The 24,128-nt window shown below is 39.6% G+C and overlaps 1 long non-coding RNA gene across 1 annotated transcript in view; it reads right to left on the bottom strand.

The window, feature by feature from the left end:
• Nucleotides 1,774-24,128, bottom strand: part of LOC102167638 — a 99,636-nt gene continuing 77,281 nt past the window's right edge. Inside the window, exons 3-4 of the long non-coding RNA XR_303172.2 lie at nucleotides 3,897-3,991; nucleotides 1,774-2,165 (exon numbers count right to left, since the gene is read on the bottom strand). This is a non-coding gene — a long non-coding RNA (uncharacterized LOC102167638). The remainder of the gene's footprint in view (nucleotides 2,166-3,896; nucleotides 3,992-24,128) is intronic.

Below are 24,128 nucleotides of genomic sequence, written 5' to 3' on the forward strand. Positions count from 1 at the left end.
CTCACCACCTTGGTGCCCTCCTGAGCCTTCCTGGCAGCTTTGGGCATGGGACATAGCACTACCTGACCACCCTCTTCCTACAGTTGCCTGAGCTCCAAGTTTACCCCTTACCCCATCATTTAAACTCTCAAACTAATTCAAATGGATGTATTAATGAATGACGATGAAAAATAACAAAAACAACATTCTACATATGCATGGAAGAAAATACTTTTCAAAGCACTGAACAGTTTTCAAGGCTTTTACATTAAATCATTTCACTTGATAATGTTTCTTATATTGGCCCATTGGTTAGATCGGACTAAAGTTTTCTTCTCTGTTTTTATGGATGCGGAAATTGAGGTCCTTAGAGTTTAAACATCTGGCCCCAAGTCACAGAGCTAGAAGGATGGGAGTTGGGACTAGATCCTAATGTTCTGGAATCTGGTTCCCACACTGCGGCTGGACGGTTGCTCTTTCAGCCTATGTGTCTCCTTTTGAAAGAGAACAGCTGGAGTAGGCAATGCCTTAACTGTTTCACAAGGCAGAGACACGCTAGAAGCCCTGGGTTACCCGTTCACAGGGCAGCTTCCAAGGTATTGCCCGCAGAGCTACTGAATATGAATCTGACAGTGGGAATCAGAAATCTGCAATTTAATTCATTTCTAGGATTTTTTTTTTTTTTAAATATGCCATGCCCACAGCATTAGGAAGTTCCCGGGCCAGAGGTGAAACCCTGCCACAGCAGTGACCCAAGCCACAGCAGCAACAATGCTGGATCCCTAATCTACCGTACCACCAGAGGAACTCCCTCTAGGATGATTCTTATACACCCTAATGTCTGAGAACTTTGTTCTTAAGTCAAAGAACTAGATTTCTAATGGTGAGATTGCAGACTTTGGAGAAGGAAAGATTAAAAACTACTTGAGAAACTCTTATGTTGAATGCCATTAATGCTTTCTGAGCATGAACCTACTGTGCTGGGATCTGCAAATCCAGACTAGCCAGGCTCTGCCAAAGTATTGCTCCCCATCTTACCCTCCACCTCAAGGCTATTCTGCCCCAACCGGGAGCACTCACTGCACTTGGGGGTGGAGGGGGGTGCACATCCTATGCCTTTTTTGTTTTCTGTCCTTGGTCTCCATGTTGTGCTGCACCTGATGTTGTTAAATATAGACTTAAGAAGGAGAAGAAAGAATAAAAGAATATTAGCAAAACATCCTCTCTTCCTTTCAAGAACATTTTCTCCACCATTATGCAAGAATAATACATTATTATCAAGGATCAAATCCCCACTGAGGCTCCATTTATGTAAAATTCCAAAACATCTGGATAATTGATTGACTTTTTCTCTCTCCATGTGACTGTGAAGCATTGTGTACAACCATCCTGTGTGTTCCCCCAGGGAACCACTGGGGATGTAAATCCATTCCTCGGCCCTTTAATTAAAGTTGCAAAAACATCAAGAGGGTCTCACCCTTGTAAACACAAGGAGCCTTTCCAGGAAATAGCTTTGCTTCTTGTGCTAACAGCTGTCATGGGGCAGTTGGGTGGGAGAGTATTGTTGTAAAATTCTCAATCTGCCTGGCCAGTTTTTTCCTTAGATGGTTCCTGGATAGCATCACACTTTGCTCTTTTCAACTTTGACCTCCCCTCATGCAGCTTTTCTGCTTCTCCTCCTGCAATAGTCTGAATGTTTGTGTCGCCCTCACCACAACCCCCCGTTCCCACCCCCACACCCCTGCCCAAGATTCATACATTGAAATCCTAACCCCCAAGGTGAATGGGAGATGATGAGGTCAAGAGACCCCAGGGACACCCCTTGCGCTTTCCGCCATGTGAAAGCACAGCACAAAGTCAGCCGTCTATAATCTAGAAGAGGGCCTTCACCAGAATTCAACCATGCTGGCACCTGATCTTGGACATCTATCCTCCAGAACTGTGAAAATTCATTCCCAGTCCCAGTGGTATCTTGTTACAGCGCCAGAACAGACTAGGACACTCACCCTGAACGCTTGTCATGTAGACCAGAAACAACCCAAAGACCAGTTCCTCAGACCTCTGACGGCCATCATCTGCCACTGGCTGATTTCCCTGGATTGGGCCACATTCTCATCCTTTGCCTCCTGACAGAGTGAGTGGTTATAGTACCACAATATGGGCTGCATCTTCTTGACTTTGAACATCTGGGTGAAAAGTTGATAATCTTTTCAGAAAATCAGCATGGTAACAAGGTTCCATATACCTAATAAAATTTTTTTAAACCAGATTCTTTTTGGTCATTGGTTTCAATGTCTCTTTGCATACTGCTTTGCCAACAATAAGCAGCCTTCTAGGTGAGGCTTCTTCTGTTCTAAGAAAGGATGGTGAGCTCTTATAAGGATTAACTGAGTGCCTTCATCCCAGTCAGAACAGAGGAGTATCAGGAAAACACCTCAAAGAAGCAACAGGGAGAGGAAACAATGTACAGGAGGTTGGGGGCGGGGGTCACAGATTTTGAAATCTTAAAGATAAGCAATTCTGAGTTTAGCCACCATGTAGCAATAAGTCCCAAGATATGGCTAATAGGCAACTGAAGAGAACAGAGATAAAGGTCATTGGAACTGACTCCATCAAGGAATGGAGCTGGGAAGGCAGGGATGCCTCCACATGGATGCCTAAGTGCCTGGGAGGATCAGCGCACACCAACCTGTGCTCAAATCATGGGGAACAGCCATAGATTGTCCAAAAGATGGCAAATCATGAAAACAGCAAAGGACTAAATGGGGCAATATGAGAGGATTGGCCTTCCAAAGAGGGGCTAATCTCAGAAGATGGTGGAACAATGGTCTAGAAGCAGAGGAGATGCAAAGATTATGCCAGCCAAGCCCATCATTCGGGTACTCATAGCCAGAGAAGGAGTGCCTCTAAGATTTCCTCACCCTCCTCCCCATTACTTCCAACCCACCCCACTCCTGTATCTTACCACCTGAGAGATTCTGGCAAGCTTTCGAACCTTTCCCCTATGCTCCGAGCCACCTTTGTGCTGGCTATAGAAAGACAAAAGCAGTAAACATTCCAGAGCCCATAGCTCTGCTCAATCAGCATCCAGCAGAAGGTGAGTGGGTCTTGAGTATGACTCCGTCCAAGGAGAGCACCATGGGAAGGAGAGAGGCCTCCAAGTGAATGTCTGTGGAACCTCTCACATCTTAAAGCAAAAGTTCTGGCAGAGAGCCTGAGAGGAGGGATGAGTTCAGAGAGAGAGAAATGGTGCTCAGTAAAGAGAAACCCCTGCACTCACACTGCTCTTAGACATGAATGAACCTCCAAAAGCCCAGGCTGAATGTAGCATAACTGATCCAAATGAGTCAGTACCACAGGGAACAGCAGAAAGAGCACAAGACTGAGGGTCTGATATGAAAATTGAATTCTAGGTCTCACCATCACTAATTTCTGGTATGATCCTAGGGAGGTCATGCAACATCTTTGGGCCATAGTTTCCTCCTATGTAACAGAGGGGGACCAGGTTGGGGTTGGACAATCTCTAAGGCTTCCTCTATCTCTGATGTTCAATCCCATGTGGCTCAAGGAGGAAGAAGCTGAGGGAAGCACAGAGGCCCTAGATGATGGGGTACTGCTGCCAAAAATCACCCTTTCCCCCTCCCTCCTCCTGTTCTCTCACTGACATGCCCTTTATTATCTTGTTGTTGATGTAGTGTTTTTCCCACAGAGCTCTGTGGGATAGGACAGCAGAGCACACACAAAACAGATAGGAAAGGCAAGTGGCAGTGGGAAAGGGGAGGAAGGGTTTGTCTAGGACTTCCCCAGCCCCTGCCCTCCAGGGCTGCAGGCTGAGGAGGCATGCCTTGCAGAGTGGGACTCCAAGAAGGTAAATCTCTCTCAATCCCCATGCCCCCATCCTCTCCAAATCTTGTCACCTTCTCGCCGATCAGCTCTAGCAGCAAGTCACTGGTCATTGTTCTCCATCATATCTTGCTTTCTTTCCCTATTTCTCTGGGACTCTGGCTCATTCCTGTAAAGGTCAAGGAGCTGAGTTGGTACCATGTATAAATCACAGTGCTTTTTTGACAACAAACAGTTTTTGCTACATAGCAAAGCATGGCAAAATTTAGTGATTTAAAGCAACAACCATTTTATTTGCTCCAATTTTGTGGGTCAGCTGAGTGGTTCTTCTGGTCTGGGGTGGCTTGTCTGTGGCTAGCTGGTCTAGAATAGAACTGTCCAACAGAAATATAATACAATCATGCCTGTAATTTGAAATTTTCTAGTAGCCACATTTAAAAAACTTAAACAGGTGAAGTGTATTTTAATAATATATCTTAACCCAATATAACCAAAATATTTTTATTTCATTTATTTATTTATTTATTTATTGCTTTTGAGGGCCACACCCATGGCATACGGAGGTTCCCAGGCCAGGGGTCGAATCAGAGCCATGGCTGCCAGCCTAGACCACAGCCACAGCCATGTGGGATCCAAGCCACGTCTGCGACCTACACCACAGCTTGCAGCAATGCCAGATCCCCAACCCACTGAATAAGGCCAGGGGTCAAACCCACATCCTCATGGATACTAGTCAGATTCATTTCCACTGAGCCACAATGGGAATTCCCCAATATAACGAAAATATTATTACTTTGATATGAATATAAAAGTTATTAATTAAATAGTTTACATTCTTGATTATTCAACTCCTCAAAACCCACTGTGCATTTTATTTTTTTTTGTCTTTTTTTTTTTTTGTTGCTGTTGTTGTTGTTGTTGCTATTTCTTGGGTCGCTCCCGCGGCATATGGAGGTTCCCAGGCTAGGGGTTGAATCAGAGCTGCAGCCACCGGCCTATGCCAGAGCCACAGCAACGCGGGATCCGAGCCGCATCTGCAACCTACACCACAGCTCACGGCAACGCCGGATCGTTAACCCACTGAGCAAGGGCAGGGATCGAACCCGAAACCTCATGGTTCCTAGTCGGATTCGTTAACCACTGCGCCATGACGGGAACTCCCCACTGTGCATTTTATACTTACATCTCAATTTATCCTAGCCACATTTCAAGTATTCAATAGCCACTGTATAGGATAGTGCAGGTCCAGAATGAGCTCACTCATTCACTGGGCTTCTACTGCTAATAGAAACTCTCCTCTATCATGCAAACAAATCTAGTCTGGACTCCTGGAGGATGAGCTGCTGTGTGAAGAGAAGCTCCAGCCATTCCAGCCACCCCAGCCATCCCAAGTGAGACCTTAGACATGTGACTAAAGTCTAAACTCCCACTGGCCAAAGCAAATCACATGACCTAATCCAGCATCAGTGTGGGAGAGACCTGAGGGTCTGGTGACCAAGAGTTAACTAGGAGGAGACCATTCATTCCAAACCCCAGGCTCCAGGGAGACATCTTAATACCACCACTACCAGCCTCCTCTCTCCTTAGCAAATTTCAACACAGAGGAAAACGCAAAAAAGGAAAATTAAAATAATCTGTAGCCTTTCCTCTCACAAATAACCATAGAAAATCCTCTCTCCCCTGGATACTGTAACCTTTCCACTATTTCGTCAATGCATACATACACAGTCATGTTACATTTACAATCAAAATATATAATACTATTTTCATTTAAGGAAACTTCCTTAACATATTCCCATGTTTTTAAATATACCTCCAAAATGTGAATTTTAATGGTTTCATAGCATTTTATTGTAGGGATATACCACAATTTATTTAAATAATCCCTTATTGCTAAAGGATTGTTTTCCATTTTTTCATGCTTATAAATAATAAGGAAATGAACCATCTGAGTTCACACATATTCTATTCATTCAAGTCAATATGTGAAAAATGAATTCCTAAAAATATAATTCCTGGGTCAAAAAAATATTGCACATTTCAAAGTGTCTAATTGATTGATTCATTCAGTCAACCAATAGTTACTAAGCACCTATAAGGTCCAGACACTCTTAAAGGTGCTGGGAATACAGCAGTGAGCGAAACACACATTAAAAAATCTCTTTTCTCATGTTGGAGCTTATATTCTACTAGTGGGAGACTTCAATAAAGTAAGAAGTATATTATTTACTATGCCAGAGAGTAATAAATGCTATGGAGTAATGTAGATTGGGAATACCAGATGAGGAGTGCTAGGGTAGGAAGCTGGGCTACAAATGTAATTAAAACAGTCTGCAAAGGCCTCCCTTATGTGACATTTGCTCAAAATATATCATTCAGTTTCCTTTTTCAGGGTACATAAGATAGAAGTGGGGCAGGATACTGGGGGAAAGCACTGAAACAGGTAACCCAAAAGGTCATAGTCCAATTCAGCTCCATCATAGGTCTTCCCTGGGCCATTCCATTTGCCTTCACCTGTAAACAACTGTAGAGTTACAACTAGACCCCAGGATCTTAAGCTGGAGATCTGCAGGGACAGAGTCCATGCTGTGAGTCCCATGGGGCTAAAAACACAGAGGAACCCACATAACCCCTGGGAATTGTTACAGTGAGAGAGCTATTGTGGGGCAATGGGGTCTTTCTAAGCATCCTTCCATAATTAATTTAATTAATTGGCTTAAGAATAAATAGAGAAATACTTATATTAAATGAGGGTAAAGAGGGCTTCATTATTCACAAAGAAAGTCTGTAGCACTATAGAGGTAGAGTGAGATTAGAAAGATGATAGTAGTTTTATGGAAAGAGAACTTCAGTCTAGCTATAATTCTACCACCAACTAGATTCATGTCCTTGCATGCAGCATTAATTTCCCGAATTGTCCTTTGTTTTTAATTCAGACATGAATAACACAAAATATTATATACTCTACCTTTGAGGACTGGGTCATAGAAAATTCCCAGAAGATCTTCCAGTGGAAACCACACTTTGCTGCTACTCACAAAAGCTTTCATTCATTCCATCAACAAACGTTTATGATATGCCTGTTATATGCCAGGTATTATCTAGATCTTGAGAACAATGATTCTGGGTGTCAGAGATAAACAAGAAGGACCAGTTCAGATCTACATTCTATGAGGAGAGGTAAATACATAAGCATATGCACACAATCAGAGAGCAATACATACTATAATGAGAAACTAAGAAGGGGTGATATAATAGAAAATGACTGAGTAGTGTCTTCAGATTGGGTTTTCAGGTAAGACCTCTCTGAGGAAATGACTTTAAGCTGAGATATGAATGACTAGCAGGAGCCAGATAGTAAAAATCAGGGGCAAATGGGAGATGCAGATGCCCTGATGTGTGCTTAAGAAACAGAGAGGATACCAGAGTAGCTGAAGCTTCATGGGTGATAGGAGATTAGTGTGAATTAAGGGTCAGGTAAGGAAGCCTTGTAGGAGTTTGAATCTTAATCTAAAAGCCACTGAAGAGCTTTGAGTAAAAAGCTGCATATCTGATTTGTGTATGAAGAATGGAGAAGGGGTTTGAGGCCAAGAGTAAAATACAGAGTTGCAAAGAGACTACCTCAGTAAACTTGGTGAGAAATAGAAGGATTAGGGTGGGAGCAGTGGAAAAGAAAGAAGTGGACTGGTTTTGCTAGATTTTTCAATAGAATTTCCAATAGATTAAATTATGCGAATAGTATATTTTTGCGGTGAAATTCAAAAGATCTGCATGGACTTTGTCAAGTTAGAGAAGACTATGAGGCATCCAACAGAGGCGTTGAGTACGCAGCTGGAAATGAGTCCATAATTTTGACAAAGTTCAGGTTTGCAAGGCACAGGTCTAACTTGGCAGGATGTGGATGTGATTCAGTGTAATCTTTTATTAACTCCTTTCATTAAGTTGTCAAATGACAAAATGAATGAGTAGTTGTAAGGTGAGTAAAGAACACTAACTCAGCCTTGCAAGACCAGATCATCTGCAACTCACTGCCTCCACCTCCAACCTTCATTTGGCTTGTCTGCAAAATAGTTAGTGGTGATTCTTACCAAGAGGAGTTGTTCTGAGGATCAAAGGAGCCAATATTTGCAAAAGTGCCCAGTAGGATATCTAGCACAATGTAGACCTGTTTTAGTAAATGGCTGTCTGCTCTACTCAATCTGTAAGGCCTCCTAGAAAAAGGCAAAGAGAAACATGGGGAGCACCCTCAGAAGAAGTCTTCTCCATGCCTCACAGATCTTTCTGGTGACAGCATTGGTAAGGGCAAAATTGATACTCTACAGAACCCTCACTTGAACCTAAAATCAGCTGCTTCTGGGGGGAAAAAATGGTGATGAAGTTCTGACAGCCATGCTACCTGCCAGCCAATAACATATTTTTTTTTTCACATGTAATTAGACTTAAGCCAAGTGACCGACAGTAAAAAAAAAATAAGAATAATAATACATTTTACAAATATTATTACTACCTCTGAGTAGAATATTATTTTAGTTTTCTCTCTCTCTCCCCTGCCCCCTCTCTCTCCTTTTTTTTTTTTTTTCCTTAAGAAAGTGCCTTCAAGAAGCCTATTTTGGGGGCTGACTTGAGTTGTTTTCCTGGCGGTCCTCCAGGGAGGTTCATAGCAAGGGTTGCTCAAGCTGCAGATAGTGGTTTTGCGGGCTATTTGTTGCTGCGTTTAAGAACCCGGAAGGCCCCTCATTCCCATGTCTTCCTAGTTCACAAAGGAGGTGCAGGAGTCCTGACCACTAACAATGAGTGCAGACCTCTGAAATCAAAGGGTTGGAGAGGGAAGGGGAAGAGCTATTTCTTAATTCCATGGTCATCTGTTCCCTTCTCATGACAGTAGAAACTCCACATTGGACATGCTCCAGGATCCTGGTGGGAAAATCTGTAGACGACTACTACAGCAAACAGCACCCTTGGGGAATGTTCTTGTGGTGTTTCTGTCAAAAAGGGGCCATTTGCGCTCAAGAGGTTTCCACAGAGGACAGCAGCCCAGCATGGTGTGTCACAAAGAGGCCACAGGGCACAGGCCTGACATGAACCACGCAGCCCTCCACGTGGGATGTGGACACAGGGCTACCACATGAAGGCCAGGGGCACAGCAGAGCTGGATAAGCAGAGACTGTTAATTGGCCAGCACAAGTGGGTCTTAATTCTGGGTGAATACATTAAGCCTTAACATGTCACAGATACGGCTGTGCCTGGAAGCACGAGAATTGGCCTCCACTTTGAACCTGCTGAGAAGATAATCTCCCCGGAGCTTCTGCCTGAATGGAGAGAGTTTCCCCTGAACTCTTTAGGAGAAGGTCCAGTTAGGCTGGACGGTGGGCGTCTCTTGGTGATGGCAAGTGGGGTAATAAGGAAGGGGCAGGAATCCAGGAACTAAACCAAGGCCAAGAGTCCTGTGAGCTGCATCCTGGTAAAGCAGGTCCCTCTCACAGCCCCCTTGCTTTACAAGCTTCCTGTCATGAAGGCGGCCATACTGCCTGTGCTATCTGGGCAGTCGGTCGAAAGATGAAAGTCCTGACCCAATCACATGCAGGAAGGAAAAGAATTCCTCCCCTCACCACATTTCTGCATCGAGTGTTGGCCTGGACGAGCCTCCCTGGCCTCAGGGAATGTCCGTCAGGCACCAGGGTACAATGAAAGGGGGATCTGCATTCCAAGACTGGATCTGACACATGAGTCTCCAAGCAGATTTCATTCAGTTATTCAACAGATGTAGACTGAGCTTCAAGCAAGTGCCAGAGAGTTCCAAAAGGCAGCAATCCAAAGGCAGTCCGCCCTCGGGTTTGTAGATTAATGAAGTACACAGATAAGCACATCTCGCTGAGCCTCAGATTTCCTATGTAGGAGGTGTAGGTAACAGCCATGATAGAAACACTGTAAGTGGCCAACAACGTATGAGCCCATCACTAGATTGTGGTATAAGCGTGAGAATTCTATAGAGCAGTGAAAGAGGATGAACTAGGACTACATTTATCAGTACAGATAAATAAATGAAAAAAGCAAATTGAAGAAGGATACATTAGTAGGATTATTCATATAAAGCTGTAAAATATGCAAAGCAATAATAAATTATGGATATGTATCTTTGTAATAAAGGCAAGAAATTATGCATGGGAACAGTGTGCCAAATTTAGAAAAACAATTATCTTTGAGAGGAAGAGAGTGAGATTACAAGGTGCACTAAGAATTTGCCAGAAGGTGTGCTCAGGAGTTTTCATTAAAACTTAAATGTCTTATCTTTTCAGGAAGGTACTAGGTATGCAGGTGTTTTGTTATATTATTTCTGCTTTTGGTATGCCTGAAATATATCAAAATAAAAGAGTTTAATGTTACACTGAACTTACAAAGAGAATTATTTTTTAATCCTTATAATCAGTCAATTCTACACTAGTATGGATAACCCAAACAACAGATAGCCCTAAGCATATCTATTTGGGTCTGGAATATGCTATTATATTTCTGAGGAAGCCAGATAAAAGGTTGACTTTCCAATTATTATTAATAATAATTATTATCAACATTTACTGAGTGCATACTATGTGCTAGGCATATAATGCATACTTATTAAGGATTTTGCATGCATTATTACCATTTTAAGTGAGGTGGCTGAAGCTCAAAGAAATTGCCAACCTCACATGACCATAAGTAGGGAATTCAGAATGCAAACCTAGGTCCCTTTGCCTGAGGATTCAGCAGAGAGAAGCTATAACTAGGAAGTAAAGTCCTGGGCACCTCAGCACTCTTCCTGTTTCAATGCCTGATATCAGGCAGGCCCTGCACCTACATCCTTTCTCTCACTGACTAGAATATGAGGATAGTAGCAATAGCTTCTATTTTGAATGGACTTGTAATTGAAAATGGTGGACAAATAAATGGTGGCTGGATGGTGCATGAATGGGGACTAGATAGCAAATGAATGGATGGTTGCTAGGTGGATGGATAATGGGTTGTGTACTGTGCAAGTGTAGATGGAAGGTGGATAGTGGATAAATAATGGATTGATAGAAGATGATTAGGTGATGAATGCATGGATGATGGTTCAATGACAGCTACGTCTTAGAAAATGGATCATGACAGGTGAATTGTGGATGGAGAGACAGTGGGTGGATAGTAGGTGGTGAGTGATGTATGATAAGTGAATGGTTTAATGTATTATGGAGGAAGATGGAGACATGGCAATGGATGGCGAATGGATGATGAATGAAGATAGATATTAAATATATAGTGAGAAGTTCCCGTCATGGCGTAGCAGAAACAAATCCGACTAAGAACCATGAGGTTGCAGGTTCGATCCCTGGTCTCGCTCAGGGGGTTAAGGATCCGGCATTGCCGTGAACTGTGGTGAACGTTGCAGATGCGGCTCAGATCTGGTGTTGCTGTGGCTGTGGCGTAGGTCAGAGACTACAGCTCCGATTCGACCCCTAGCTTGGGAACCTCCACATGCCATAGGTGCGGCCCTAGAAAGACAATAATTAATTAATTAATTAATATATAGTGAATAATGGATGGAGGGGTAGAAAATGTGCAGACCTCTTTTTGAGCCCTGGACTGGATAAGTGCCACCAACACATATAGTGAAATAAAACGAAAAGTCCCCTGCATTATCCCACCTTGGTGCCACTCCTGTAACTTTCTATCATGGTTGCCTTTTTTCTCAGCTAGCCTCTCTCTGTTGCCATTTCTACCATCAGCTCTGCAAAAATGAGGTAAGTTCAAAAATGGCTTTTTAATTTGGCCATTACATTCTACATCAAAATACTTTCCTCCTTTTATTAATTTGTCTTTTATTTTCACTTAATTTCACAAATCATACATGAATGCATTTGCATGACAATAAAGCCAAATTCTTCATAAAACACTATACTATACTATACTATACTATACTATACTATACTATACTATACTATACTATACATAAGCTCACCATATATACATGCCAGGATCATCTTCCCAGAGCTAAGAGTTTCCAGTTTGGTGGCTATGCCAGCCTTTCCCTAGTTGTGCACACATACCTGTATGTGCCTATAAAATACAGTGTGGGAGCATTTATAAAAACAGTATCATGATATATCCATCAGTCCAGAGCTTTGTTTTTCTTTTTTTAATATACAAACACAGGAGTTCCCATTGTAGTGCAGTAAGTTAAGGATCCGACATTGTCTATATGGTGGTGTGGGTTCAATCCCTGGCCCAGCGCAGCGGGTTAAAGGGTCTGGCATTGTGGCAACTGTGGCAGGTCACAGCTGCAACTCAAATTTGATCCTTGGCCAGGAACTTCCATATGCTACTGGTGTATCTGAAAAAGAAAAAAAAAGTTATATGAACGCATAATTTAAAGAGTCAACTAGATCAGTAGAGTTTATTAAGTCAAAATGGTAGTGCCCAGCCTCTCTCTCCCCTCCACTTGTGACTCTTCAGGCCAGTTCTTTTAGTATTGACTTCCCACCTCTTAAAAACATGCTTGCTACTGTTGTTTGTTTCAGTTTTAGGAATTATTAATTTCCCACAGTTAAAGGTGAAGTTTGGCTCCCCTTCTTCCTTCCTACCTCATTCTCCCACATGCGTTCTTCTCACCATTTCATTCTCCCAATATACTTAAGCACAATTTTTATTAGATCCATATGGAAATATGATGATTACTACACTGCATTCACAGCTGATTTGTGCAGTAAAGTTGTAATTAAATTCCTTCTCCACACCACCTTTTGTTTTCTCTGTATTTAGTAATTATCTTTTTTCCATTTTATTTCCTAAATAACTATGATTAATTCAACAAATTCATTGCCAAATGTTCAATTTTTTCTCAATATATTCAGAAAGTTCAAAGAGTATGCTGATTACATCTTCTTGAAGTAGCCTCTCCTGGAGTCTTCTCACTTGCTTTTGTTTTCCTCATGTGCCAGGGGCCCAGTGCTCCTCATGCAATCTCCCTCCACAGTAGTCCTAAGAATTCTCTTCACTTCTTTCCTTTATTGGATCTCCTGTGTCCCATATCCTTTGTCTTTCTCTCACTTAGTTTCCCTCTTAGTGTAACAGAGCATATTATCTGTAGCTTCCAGAGAAGGGGTACAGGTAAGGTCAATTGAGACTTAGTTGTCTGAATGGCTTTTTTCTACATTGACTCTTGATTGATAGTTGGCTAGATATAGAATTCTAAGTTTTGTCACTAACTTTGAAATTTTTGAAAGCATCCCTCCACTGTGTTCTAGTTTCCAATATTACTATTAAGAAGTGCAAAGCCATTTTGCTTCCTAATCCTGTGTATATGACCAGTTGTGAGGGATCTTTTTGTTTTCAGTTGTTAGTCCGCAAAATATCAAGTATTGCCTGTTCTCTCCTTGGCTTCCCAGCCTGGCCTAGAGTCAGGTCGGGGTTATATGACTAGTCCTGGCCAACGGCCTGAGAGCAGAAGTGACATGTGTCATCTCCAGCCCTATCTGCCCTTCCCACAACTACCTCAGGAGACTCATCATCCAGGTGACATATTCACAAGGTGGAGTTGGACCACCTGAAGTACATCAGGCTTTGCATAAGTGACAAACTTTGGTTTTGTTAAACCACTAAGATTTTTGAGGGCTCTCTGCTGCAGGAGCCAGCATTAACTATCCTGACAATACAAAATACTCTGAAATTTCACAGAGATGTGCCTTGGTGTGATTCTATTTTTAACCATTATATAAGTTAATGACTGGGTACTGAACACTCAGGTTTTAGTTCTAGGGAATTCTATTTCACTGATAATTTCCTCACCTTAGTTTTCTCTAGTTTTTTTTTTTTTCTTGAACTCCTTCTATTCAGTTACTGAACCTCCTGTATGGATCTTCCAGTCTCAAATCTTTTCATTTCTATTTTTCATCTCTGGATTTTTGCTATACTTTCTGAAAGATTTCTTCATCTTCATTCCAAGATTTTTATTGAATTTTTAATTTCTGCCATTATGTTCTAAACTTTCTCTGAACATAAAAGTACAGAATCTTTTCCAAATTTGGCATATCATTCCCATGTATAAGTTCTTGTCTTTATTACAAAGACACATATCCATAATTTATTATTGCTTTGCATATTTTACAGCTTTATATGAATAATCCTACTAATGTATCCTTCTTCAATTTGCTTTTTTCATTTATTTATCTGTACTGATAAATGTAGTCCTAGTTCATCCTCTTTCACTGCTCTATAGAATTCTCACGCTTATACCACAATCTAGTGATGGGCTCATACGTTGTTGGCCACTTACAGTGTTTCTATCATGGCTGTTACCTACACCTCCTACATAGGAAATCTGAGGCTCAGCGAGATGTGCTTATCTGTGTACTTCATTAATCTACAAACCCGAGGGCGGACTGCCTTTGGATTGCTGCCTTTTGGAACTCTCTGGCACTTGCTTGAAGCTCAGTCTACATCTGTTGAATAACTGAATGAAATCTGCTTGGAGACTCATGTGTCAGATCCAGTCTTGGAATGCAGATCCCCCTTTCATTGTACCCTGGTGCCTGACAGACATTCTCTTAGACCTGGGAGGCTTGTCTAGGATTACACATAGAGTAGAAATATGGTAAGGGGAGGAATTCTGAAGAAGAAATTTAAAAAACTCCATCAGTGATGTATATTTGTGTCTTCCTTTTAGTTCTGTCAATTTTCCTTCATAAATATAAAAGCTCTGTTATTAAGTGAATACTCATTTGTGAATTGTTATGTTTTCCTGATATAGTCATTACGGGATGCTCCACATGTTATCATTGTGAAACAGCTCTTTTTTATCTAATCATACAATTTTCCTTAGGGTATATTTATACATCTCTCTTTGTTAAAATATTTATTAGATTGTCTTTTTATTGTAGAGTTATTAAGAATTCTTTACATATTACAGGTAGAAGTCCTTTGTCAGATACAGGTAAGCCAAAAGTTATTGCTCAGTCTATGGCCTGCCTCTTTCATTTTCTTAATGGTGACAAGGAGTTTTTAATGTTTATGAAAATTTAATGATTTTTAACAATATTTTTTGTTTGTTTTGCTTTTTAGGGCCACACCAGTGACATATGGAAGCTCCCAGGCTAGGGATCAAATCAGAGCTACAGCTGCTGACCTATGCCACAGCCAGAGCAACTTGGAATCTAAGCCGCGTCTGCAACCTACACCACAGCTCATGGCAATGCCTGATCCTTAACCCACTGAGCAAGGCCAGGGATATAACCTGCATCTTCATGGATACTAGTTGGCTTATTACTGCTGAGCCACAACAGGAACTTCCAATTTTTAACAATTTTTAATCATATTTTTTTCTTTGCCTATCCAGATATTTTGCTTACCCCAAGTCTGAAAAGATAGTCTCCTATGTTCTCTTCTAGAATTTTTATAGTTTTAGCTTTTACTTTTAGACCTATGATTCATTTCAAGAAAATATTTGTATAAGGGATAAGTTAAATGCAGAAATTCATTTTTTTCCAAATGGACAACTAAAGTTCTATCATTGTTGAAAAGACTATACAATTCCCACTGAATTACTTTGGCACCTTTGGTGAAAATCAATTTTCTATGTTTGTGTGGTTCTGTTTCTGAACTCTCTGTTTTGTCCCATTGATCTACATGTCTATTCTTACATCAATATTACACTGCCTTGTTTATTACAGATTCCTAATAAGTTGTTTTTTGTTTTGTTTTGGTCTTTTTAGGGCTGCACCCTCAGCTCAACAGGTTGAATCAGAGCGCTAGCAACCAGTCTACGCAACAGCCACAGCAACGCCAGATCCAAGCCACGTCCACAGCCTACACCACAGCTCATGGAGACAGTGGGTCCTTAACCCATTGATTGAGGCCAAGGATCGAACTTGCAACCTCATGGATACTAATTGGTTTCATTAACCACTGAATCATGATGGGAATGTCTCCTAATAATTCTTTAGATCATGTAGTTCAATCCTCTAGATTTCATCCTCTTTTATAAAGTATCTTGGCTTAAGTCTTTTTCAATTACATAAAACATTAAAATGAGCTTATGTAATTTTTAATGAAAAAACATGCTAGAATTTTTGTTAGGATTCCATTGCACCTATGCATGAATTCTGGAGAAACTGCAGTTTAGTAATATTGAGTCTTCTGTTGCAAGAACATGGTTTATCTCTCATATACTTGCCCTCCTTAATTTACTCAAGTATGCTTTGTAGTTTTCATTGTACAAATCTGGTACATAAATGTTAAATTTATCCCTGAGCATTTCAAGTTTTTGGACATTACTCAAAGTGATACTGTTTTTTTAACTTTATTTTCCAATATTCATTGCTAATATATATAATTGCATATAATTTTGTATATTGATTTTTAAATTCTGTAATCTTGCTAAACTCATTTGTTACTTTTAGCAATTTTTTTGTAAATTCTTTAGGATTTTTCATGTGCAAGATTGTCATTTGTGATCTCCAATAAAATGTTCAAAAGAAGTGGTGAGGAGTTCTGATTCAATATGGCAATACATGAGTCTTCTAAACTCACCTTCTCCTACAGACACACCAAATCTATAGCTACATATGGAACAATTCACTCTGAAAGAAATTCAGAAACTAGCTGAGCAAATCCTACATATCACATAAATGAGGAGGAAAGGAAAAAAAAAACACTGAAATAGGTAGAGGAGACTGAGAAATAATTTCTCCATAAACTTCCTCTTGGTGCAGCAACATATAGAAGGGTACTCACAACTCTCAGCTTGTCTCTGAGGAGTAAAGGGTTTGAACTCAACATCTAATATCCCAACTTTTTTCCAATCAGACTGTATTGAGGTGCTAACTGAGATCCTCCCCTTTGGGACACTGATAGGTCTTAGCATACCCTCAACTGCTGGGAGTCAATAAGAACTAAGACAGCAACTTAGACAATCCGAAAGATTTGAGTCAACCAGGAGCCATGGCCAAGCTTATTGATGAGGTTTACCTTCTACATGAGACCAATGTGTCAAGATTGGAAGAGGTGGTTGTTTTATCCAATGTATAGAAACCAACACAGATAGTCAAGAAAAATGAAAAAAAAAAGGGAATATTTTCCAAATTAAAGAATAGGATAAATCTCTAGAAACCAATCTTAAAGCAATGGAGATAAATGATTTACCTAACAGAGTTCAAAACACCATTCATAAAGATGTTCACCAAGGTCAGGAGAGCAATGAATGAGCAAAGTGAGAATTTCAAGAGTCAGAAAATATTTTTAAATTACCAAGTAGAAATTATAAAGCTGAAGAATAAGTTAACTAAACTGAAAACTCAATATAGAGGTTTGGGAGTTCTCTCCATGGCTCAGCAGAAACGAATCTGACTGGCATCCACGAGGTTCAATCCCTAGCCTCACTCAGTAGGTTAAGTATCCGGTGTTGCCAAAAGCTATGGTGTAGGTCGTGGATGTGGCTCAGATCCCGCATTGCTGTGGCTCTGGTGTAGGCCAGCGGCTACAGCTCTGATTCAACCCCTAGCCTGGGAACTTCCATATGCCACGGGTATGGCCCTAAAAGGACAAATATATATATATATAGAGAGAGAGAGAGAGATGTTTTACAGCAGACTAGATCAAACAGAAAAAATAACAGCAAACTCAAAGGCAGGGCAGTAGAATTCATCCAACTGGAGAAGCAAAAAGATGGAAAAAGAGTAAAGATAATTAAGTGACTTATGGGACACTATTAAGAGGATCTAGAAAAAGAAGAGTGAGACAGAAATGGGCAGAAGCTTATTAAAGAAATAATAGCGGAGTTCCCATTGTGGCACCATGGTTAACGAATCCAACTAGGAACCACAGGGTTGCAGGTTCGATACCTGGCCTTGCTTGGTGGGTTAAGGATCCAACGTTGCCGTGAGCTGTGGTGTAGGTCACAAACGCGGCTCCAATCCCACGTTGCCGTGGCTCTGGTGTAGGCTGGCAGCTGCTGCTCTGATTAGACCCCTAGCCTGGGAATCTCCATGTGCTGTGGGTGCAGCCCTAGAAAAAGACAAAAAGACAAAAAAAAAAAAAAAAAAAAAAAAAGAAAAAGAAAAAGAAAAAAAAAAGAAAAAAAGAAAAAGAAATAATATCTGAAAATTTTCTTAACATGAAGAAAGAAACAGATATTCAGATCTAGGAATTCCAAATACCAAATAAGGAGAACTAAAGAGACTCATATCAAGACACATTATAATTAAATTGTCAAAAGTTGAAGACAAAAAATTTTAAAAGCACCAAAAGAAAATCAACTTGTTAAATATGAGGGAACCTCCCAAAAGATTAAGAACAGATTTCTCAACAAAAACTTTGCAGAAAGGAGTATACAATGTATTCAAAGTGATGAAAGAAAAAAAAGATGCCAACCAAGGATACTCTACCTGGACAAGTAATACTTTGGAATTGAAGGAGACATAGAGTTCCCCAGATAAAAGATGAAGGTGCTTATTACCACTAAACTAGCCTAGTAAAGAACTATGGAGTTCTTCAAGCTGAAACAAAAGGATGCTAATTAGTAACATGAAATGTATGAAACTATAAAACTTGCTGGAAAAGGTAAATATAGATTTAAACTCAGAATACACTAATATTATGATGGTTGGGGGTAAATTATTTACAATTCTATTACAGCAGTTAAAACACAAAAATATTAAAATAACTACAATTACAATAATTTGTTATAGACACATAATATAAATAGATGTAAATTGTAACATCAAAAATGTAAATGTAGGAGTTCCCATTGTGGCACAGCAGAAACAAATCCAACTAGGAACCATGACGTTGTGGGTTCAATCCCTGGCCTTTCTCAGTGGTTTGGGGATCCGGCATTGCCATGAGCTGTGGTGTAGGTCACAGACGTGGCTCGGATCTGGCATTGCCGTGGCTCTGGCATAGGCTGGTAGCTGTAGCTCTGATTGGACCCCTAGCCTGGGAACCTTCATATGCCGCAGGTGTGGCCCTGAAAAGACAAAAGACAAAAAAAAAATGTAAATGTGTAAAAATATAAAGGTTTTGTATGGATTTGAAATTGTTATCTCCTTTAAAATGAATGGTTATACAATCCTTTATGTAAGCTTCATAGTAACCACAAAGCAACAACCTACAGTAGATAAACATTAGAAAAATAAAAAGAAATTCAAGCATACCACTAAAGAAAAATCATCAAAACACAAAGGAAGCATGAGAGGAAGAAAGGAAAAAAGGAATTAGAAAACAGCCAGAAAACAATGAACAAGATGGCAATACTAAGTCCATATATATGAATAGTTACTTTAAATGTTAACGGACTAAGTTCTCCAATCAAAAGATATAGAGTGGCTCAGTGGATAAAATATGAGACCCAGGAGTTCCCACCATGGCACTGTGGGTTAAGAATCTGACTAGTACCCATGAGGATGCAGGTTCAATCCCTGCCTTGCTCAGAGGGTTAAAGGATCTGGTATTGCTTCTAGCTGCAGTGTAGGTCACAGATGCAGCTCTGATCTGGCATTGCAGTGGCTGTGGTGTCAGCCATAAGCTGCAGCTCTGATTTGACCCCTAGCTCAGGAACTTCCATATGCCTCAGGTGTGGCCTTAAAAAGACAAAAAAAAAAAAAAAAAAAAAAAAAGACAAGATCCAGTTATATGTTGCCTACAAGAGACTCACTTCAACTTTAAGGACATACAGAGACTGAAAGTGAAAAAACATATTCTATGCAAACTGAAACCAAAAAAAAAAAAGTGAAGATAGTAATACTCATGTCTGACAAAATAAACTTTAAGCCAAAAACTGTAACAAGAGACATAAAAATGATCAAGAAGTCAATTCATCAAGAGGATATAACATTTGTAAGTATTTATGCACCAAACATCAGAGCAACTAAATATATACAGCAAGCATTAATGAGCCAAAGGGAGAAACAGACAGCAATATAATAATAGTAGGGGATTTCAATACTGAACTTTCAACTATAGATACATCACTCAGATAGAAAATCAGTAAGAAGACACTGAGCTTAAACTACATGTTAGACCAACTGTCCACAGACATTAATAGTCATACACACAACATTCTATCCAACAGCAGCACAATACACATTCCTCTCAAGCAAACATGAAACATTCTCTAGGATAGATCATATGTCAGGCCACAAAAAAAAGTTTTAATAAATTTAAGATTGAAACTATATGAAACATCTTTTCTGACCACAATGTTATGAAATCAATTATAAGAGGAAAAAAACAGAAAATTCACAAGTATGTGGAAATTAAACAACATGCTCCTGAACAACCAATGGGTCATGGAAGAAATCAAAATCATATTTTGAAACAAATGAAAATGGAAAACACAAAATACCAAAACTTATGAGCTGTGGCAAAACCACTTCTAAGAGGACAGTCTATAGCCAATGAATGTCTACTTTAAGGAAAAAAAATGATCTCAAACAACTACCCTAACATTTCAAGGAACTAGAAAAAGAAGAACAAATTAAGTTCAAATTAGTAGAAGGAAGAAAATAACAAGAATCAGTTGAAAATAATTGACACAGAGACTAAAAAGACAATACAAAAGATCAGTGAGGGAATTCCTGACGCGGTTCAGCAGTAACAACCCCGACTAGTATCCATGAGGACAAGGGTTCGATCCCTGGTCTTGCTCAGTGGGTCAAGGATCTGGTGTTGCTATGGGCTGTGACGTAGGTCAAGATGCTCATTCTGTGTTATTAGTTGTAATATCTCCTATTTCAATTTCAAGATGCAGCTCAGATCCCACATTTCTGTGGCTGTGGCACAGAAAAGAAAGAAAAAAGAGAAAAAAAAAAAAAAAAGATCGATGAAACTAAAACCTGGTTTCTCAAAAAGACAAACAAAATTGACAAACCCTTAGCTAAATCAAGAAAAAAAAAGTGAAGACTCAAATAAAATCAGAATTGAAATAGGAGATATTACAACTAATAACACAGAATGAGCATAAGAAACTATTATGATAAATTATACATCAATGAATTAGATAACTAAGAAGAAATGGGTAAATTCCTAGAAACATACAGCTTACCAAGCCTGAATCATGAAGAAATAGAAAATCTCAGCAGATTAATAATGAGTAAGGAGTTGGAATCAGTTATCAAAAATCTCCCAGAAAACAAAAGTCCAGGATCAGATGGCTTCACTGGTGAAGTCTACTAAGCATTTAAAGAAAAATTAATACTAATTCTTCTTAAAACTCTTCCAAAAAATAGAAGAGGAGGAAACACTTCCAAACCCATTTTACAAGGCCATGATTACCATGACACTAAAACCAGACAGGAACACTAAAGATAAGAAAATTAGAAGTTCCCCCTGTGGCTCAGTGGGCTAAGAACCTGATATAGTGTCCATGAGAATTCAGGTTTGATCCCTGACTTACTCAGTGGGTTAAGGACCTTATGTTGCCATAAGCTGTGGCATAGGTCCCAACTGCAGCTCAGATCCAGTGTTGCTGGTGGCTATGGCATAGGCTGGCAACTCAGCTGCAGCTCTGATTCAACCCCTAGCCAGGGAACTTCCATATGCTGCAGGTGCAGTCTTAAAATAAATAAATAAATAAATAAGAAAATTAGGAGTTCCCATTGTGGCTTAGCTGGTTATGAACCCAACCAGTACCCATGAGGATGTGGGTTCAATCTATGACCTTGCTCAGTAGATTAAGGATCCAACATTGCCATGAGCTTTGGTGTAGGATGCAGACACAGCTGGGATCCAGCATTGCTATGGCTGTGGTGTAGGCCTGCAGCTGCAGCTCTGGTTTGACCCCTAGCCTAGGAACTTCCATATGCCCTAAAAAGCAACAAAAAGAAAAAAAAGAAAAGAAAAGAAAGAAAGAAAATTAAAGGCAATACCCCTGATAAACATAGATGCAAAAATAAACAATAAAGTATTAGCAAACCAGGAGTTCCCATTGTGGCTCAGTGGTGAAGAATCAGACTAGTATCCACGAGGATTCTGGTTCAATCCGTGGCCTTGCTCAGTGGGTTAAGGATCCAGTGTTGCTGTGAGCTGTGATGTAGGTTGCAGACGTAGCTTAGATCTGGCATTGCTGTGGCTGTGGAGGAGACCAGCAGCTATAGCTCCGATTTGACCCCTAACCCGGGAACTTCCATATGCCACAGGTATGGCCCTAAAAAGATTAAAAAACAAATTAGCAAACTAAATTCAAGAGCACATAAAGTTCATATACTACAATCAAGTGGGATTTATTCCAGGGATACAAGGATGGTTCAACACATGCAAATCAATAAATGTGACATACCACATTAACAGAATGAAGGATAAAAATCATGGGATCATCTCAATAAATGCAGAAAAAGCACTTGACAAAATTTAATATCCTTCATGATAAAAAGCCACAACAAACTGAGTAAAAAAGGAATGTACCTCAACATAATAAAGGCCATGTATGACAAGCCCATAGCTAACATCACACAGAGCAATGAAAAACTGAATGTTTTTCCTCTAAGATCAGGAGGAAGACAAGGATGCCCACTCTTGCCATTTTTTTTTAAACTCAACATAATACTGGAAGTCCTATGCAAAGGAATAAGACAAGAAAAGAAATTAAAGGCATCCAAATCAGAAGGGAAAAAGGAAAATTGTATCTTTTTGCAGATGACACGATATTACGTATAGAAAATTCTGAAGACTCTACCAAAAAAACTGTTAGAACTAATAAATAAATTCAGTAAAATTGCAGGATACAAAATCAGTATACAAAAATCAGTATATTTGTATTTCTATACACTAACAACAAACTATCAGAAAAAGAAATTAAGAAAACAATCCAACTTATAATAGTATCAAAAAGAATAAAACACTTAGGAAAAAAATTAACCAAGAAGGTGAAAGTCTATACACTGAAAACTATAAAACAATGAACATAGAAATTGAAGAAGACACAAATAAATAGGAAACTATTCTCTGTTCATGGATTGGAAGAATTAATATTGTTAAAATGTCCATACTATCCAAAGCCATCTACAGAATCAATGCAATCTCTATAAAAAAATTCCTATGGCATTTTTCACAGATACAGGGAAAAAATGATAAAATTCACAGGAAACCACAAAACAGCCAAAAGCACAAAGTATTCTTGAGAAAGAAGAACAAAGCTGGAGGCATCACATTATCTGATTCCAAATTATAGTACAAAGCTGTAGCAATCAAAATAGTATTATATTGGCATAAAAACAGAGACCTAGATCCATGGAACAGAATAGATAGCCCAGAAATAAACCCAGGCATATATGGTTAATTAATATTTGATAGGAAGTCAAGAATATACAATGGAAAAGGATAGTCTCTTTGAAAAATTATATTGAGGAAACTAGACAGCTGCATGGAAAAGAATGAAATTGGATCCCTATCTTATACCACACACAAAAATCAACTCAAAATGAATTAAAGATTTTAAAGTAAGACCTGAACCTGCAAAACTTCTAGAAAAAAACATAGGGGGTAAGCTCCTTGATAAAGGGCTTAGCAATAATTTTTTGGACTTGACATCAAAAGCAAAAGAAACAAAAACAAAAATAAGCAAATGGAACAACATCAAACTAAAAAAGCTTTTGTACTGCAAAGGAAAACATCAACAAAATGAAAAGGCACCTATGGAGTGGAAGAAAATAATTACAAGCCACATATTCAATAAGCATTAATATTCCAAAACATACAAGGAACTCATACAACTCAATAGCATAAATAAATAAACAAACAAACAAACTCAATTGAGTAATGGGCAGAGGATCTGAATAAATGTTTTTCCAAAGAAGACATTCAAATGGCCAGCAGGTACATGAAAAGGTGCTTAACATTACCAATCATCAGAGAAATACAAATCAAAACCACAATGAGGGAGTTCCCGTTGTGGCATAGTGGTTAACCAATCTGACTAGGAACCATGAGGTTGAGGGTTTGATCCCTGGCCTTGCTCAGTAGGTTAACAATCCAGCGTTGCCATGAGCTGTGGTGTAGGTTCCAGACACAGCTCAGATCCCACGTTGCTGTGGCTGTGTCGTAGGTAGGCAGCTACAGCTCCAATTAGACCCCTAGCCTGGGAACCTCCATATGCCATGGGAGCAGCCCTAGGAAAGGCAAAAAGACAAAAAAAAAAAAACACAATGAGATGTTATTCTACAGCTGTTAAGATGGTTATTATCAAAAAGACAAGAGAGAATAATTATTAGTGAGAGTGTGGAAAAAAGGGAAATTTTGTATACTGTTGGTTGAAATGTAAACTGGTACAAACACTATGGAAACAAGTATAAAGGTTCCTCAAG

The sequence above is a fragment of the Sus scrofa genome, chromosome 4 (genome assembly GCF_000003025.6).
Source record: "Sus scrofa isolate TJ Tabasco breed Duroc chromosome 4, Sscrofa11.1, whole genome shotgun sequence".
Taxonomy (NCBI): Eukaryota; Metazoa; Chordata; class Mammalia; order Artiodactyla; family Suidae; genus Sus; species Sus scrofa.